The sequence below is a fragment of the Microcebus murinus genome, chromosome X, assembly GCF_040939455.1.
Source record: "Microcebus murinus isolate Inina chromosome X, M.murinus_Inina_mat1.0, whole genome shotgun sequence".
Taxonomy (NCBI): Eukaryota; Metazoa; Chordata; class Mammalia; order Primates; family Cheirogaleidae; genus Microcebus; species Microcebus murinus.
In genome coordinates this window covers 119,120,598-119,124,165 of record NC_134136.1, presented here as the reverse complement: position 1 = coordinate 119,124,165, position 3,568 = coordinate 119,120,598, and the positions used below count along the sequence as shown (strand labels likewise).

The 3,568-nt window shown below is 39.3% G+C and overlaps 1 pseudogene; it reads left to right on the top strand.

The window, feature by feature from the left end:
* Positions 1–651: 651 nt before the first annotated feature.
* Positions 652–795, top strand: LOC142865977 (uncharacterized; annotated as a pseudogene).
* Positions 796–3,568: the final 2,773 nt, after the last annotated feature.

Genomic DNA, 3,568 nt, shown 5'->3' with positions numbered 1-3,568 from the left:
GCCTATCATTGGCCACCTTTCTGTGGGTGGTAAGGCCAGACATCTGAAGTTGCCAGCACTTCATGGCAATATAGGCTATGTCTTTGCAGACACCAACAGCTAGTGTAGTGGTCCCTGCTGGATAGAAAGGAGAGGGCACAGGCCAGTCCCATGTAGCTGATTCAGAAGTATGTAGTCTTCCTTGGGTGTGTTGCCAAAATACATGGAAAGCCTTCTGAGAACCCAGTGCCACGTCTGCACATCTGGGGATTCAAGTCAGACTCACTGAAACCACCAGAACAAACTCAAACCACCTCTTGAGAGTCAGCGTGACAGAGTAGACAGTGCACTGTGTTATGCTTCAGAAGAGCTAGCTTCAAACCTTAGATTTGGTACACAATAGCTGCGTAACTTTTGGAACACACTAAACATCAGTAGTTTCATCATCAATACGATCATTATTATTATTATGACTGTGCATCTCCTTCATGAGGTTATTATAAGAATCTAGTAAAAGAATAAATGTGAAAGTACTTTGTAAAACTATTGAAGTGTCCACAATGTAAGGTATTATTAATGATTTGGAAGTTCTAGTCCGGAAAATTAAAAAGTGGAGCACTAAGGACTATGCTAAGGGCAATTTTTAAACCATGCTCACTTAAGAAAACTCCAATTGCTTCTATGCCTTTTGGCTAAGATCAAGTATAGTATCTGTTCTTATCAGTTTAAATAAGAATCACAGAAGAATAGATATATCCCTTGGAGTAGATGGTGCTGGCAGAGAGAAACCTGAATCCTATTGGGTTGCCATCTTTTACATCAGGGAGAATAATTTCCAAATATTAAAGAGTAGGACTAATATTATTGGGAAAGGATCAAAGCCCAAGTAGTTTCTGAGAACTATATGAGACCTCTTCCTTGCTACTCCATGCTTAGCAAATTATTTCTGAGTCCCTGAATAAACTTAGAGATTTGATCCCAGGATCCATGTCAGGAGAGCATAAAAGAATCATGTTTGTGTCATTTGGGTCCTCCAGGAAGCAGATGTTGAGATGCAGTTAAGAGTGCAAGAGGTTCATTGGTAGGAAATGTTGGCAAAAAGATAAATGGGAAGGAAGAAGTTTGGGGCAGGGAGAGCTTCAAGCCACATACAGATATGACAAAGCCTCAGCCAACCCAACAGGCAGCTCTGGAGCAAAGATTCCTCATTAAAGGAATCTCATGTTGGACAGAAATGGACAGACCTTAGTACCTCTATCATGCTCAGTCATTGACTGGTGGCTATCCAGGAAGAATCTGGCCTCAGCTCAAAAGCTAAAGTGGATCCTGAAGTGCTCACAGTCGGAGCTAACTTCACTCCTCACAATTGATCCACACATTCCTTTTAGAAAGATCAGAGCAGTGCACCTCCATGATTGCCACAGCGTTGAATAACAGAGGTGCCAGGAATCTAGAATGATCATATTTATATTGTGTGTGTGTGTGTGCGTGTGTGTGTGTGTGTGTGTGTGTATCTATATCTATCTATCTATCTATCTATCTATCTATCTATCTATCTATCTATCTATATACTTTTTTTGAGACGGGATCTCATTCTGTCGTCCAGGCTGAGTGATCATTGCTCACTGCAACCTTGAACTTTTGGTCTCAGGCAGTATTCCTGCCTCAGTCTCCTGAGTAGCTGGAACTACAGGTACATGCCACCACACTCAGCTGATTTTTTTTTCTTTTCTTTTTTAATTTTTTTCAGTATATTATGGGGGTACAAATGTTAAGGTTATGTATATTGCCCTTGCTCCCCTCCCCCCTTGAGTCAGAGCTTCAAGCATGTCCATCCCCCAGTTGGTGCCCATCACACTCATTATGTATGTATATACCCATCCCCTCCCCCACACACATGCCCGACACCCAATAAATGTGATTCCTATATGTCCACTTAGGTCTTGATCAGTTAATACCAATTTGCTGGTGAGTACATGTGGTGCGCATTTTTCTATCCTTGGGATACTTCACTTAATAGAATGTGTTCCAGCTCTATCCAGGAAAATACAAGAGGTGCTATATCACCATTGTTTCTTATAGCTGAATAGTACTCCATGGTATACATATATCACATTTTATTAGTCCACTCATGTATTGATGGGCACTTCGGTTGTTTCCACATCTTTGCAATTGTGAATTGGGCTGCTATAAACATTCAAGTGCAGGTGTTTTTTTCATAGAGTGACTTTTGTTCTTTAGGTAGATGCCCAGTGATGGGATTGCTAGATCAAATGGTAGATCCACTTGTATCGCTTTAGGGTATCTCCATATTGCTTTCCACAGAGGTTGAACTAGTTTGCAGTCCCACTAGCAGTGTAGGAGTGTTCCCATCTCTCCACATCCATGCCAACATTTATTGTTTTGGGACTTGTTAATAAATGCTATTCACACTAGAGATAAGTGATATCTCATTGTGATTTTGATTTGCATTTCCCTAATAATAAGAGATGTTGAGAATTTTTTTATATGTTTTTTGACCATTATTCTGTCTTCTTTTAAAAAGTTTCTGTCCATGTCCTTTGCCCACTTTTTGATAGGGTTGTTTGATTTTTTCTTGCTGATTTTCCTGATTTCTAAATAAATACTAGTTATCACCCATTTATGAGATGTGTAGCTTGCAAAAATTTTCTCCCATTCTGTGGGTTGTCTGTTTGCTCTCTTGACAGTTTCTTTGGCTGTGCAGAAGCTTTTTAATTTGATCAGGTCCCATTTATTTATTTCTGTTGCTGCTGTGATTGCCTTTGGGGTCTTCTTCATAAATTCTTTGCCTAGGCCAATGTCTAGAAGAGTATTTCCAACATTTTCCTCTAGAATGCTAATAGTTTCACACCTAAGATTCAAGTCTGTTACCCAGCATGAGTTGATTTTTGTGAGAGGTGAAAGGTGTGGATCCTGTTTCAGTCTTCTACATGTGGCTATCCAGTTTTCCCAGCACCATTTATTGAATAAGGATTCTTTTCCTCAGTGTATGTTTTTGTCTGCTTTGTCGAAGATTAGATGGGTATATGAGGATGGTTTTTTATCTGGGTTCTCTGTTCTATTCCACTGGTCAATGTCCTTGTTCTTGTGCCAGTCCCAAGTTGTTTTAATTACTATAGCCTTGTAGTATAGTTTGAAGTCTGGGAAATTGATACCTCCTATTTTGTTTTTATTGCCTAGTATTGCTTTTGCTATGAGGGGTCTTCTCTGGTACCATATGAAGCATAAAATTATTTTTTCTATATCTGTGAAAAATGATGATGGTATTTTAATAAGGATTGCATTGGCTCTGTAGATCACTTTGGGTAGTATAGACATTTTAACAATGTTGATTCTGCCGACCCACGAACATGGTATGGTCTTCCACCTGTTTACATCCTCTGCTATTTCCTTCTTCAGTGTTTCATAGTTCTCCCTGTAGAGGTCTTTTACCTCCTTAGTTAAATATATTCCTAGGTACTTTATTTTCTTTGTTGCTATTTTGAAGGAAATTAAGTCTTTAATTTGGTTCTCACTTTGACTGTTGTTGGCGTATATGAATGCCTCTGATGTGTGTATTGATTTTGTA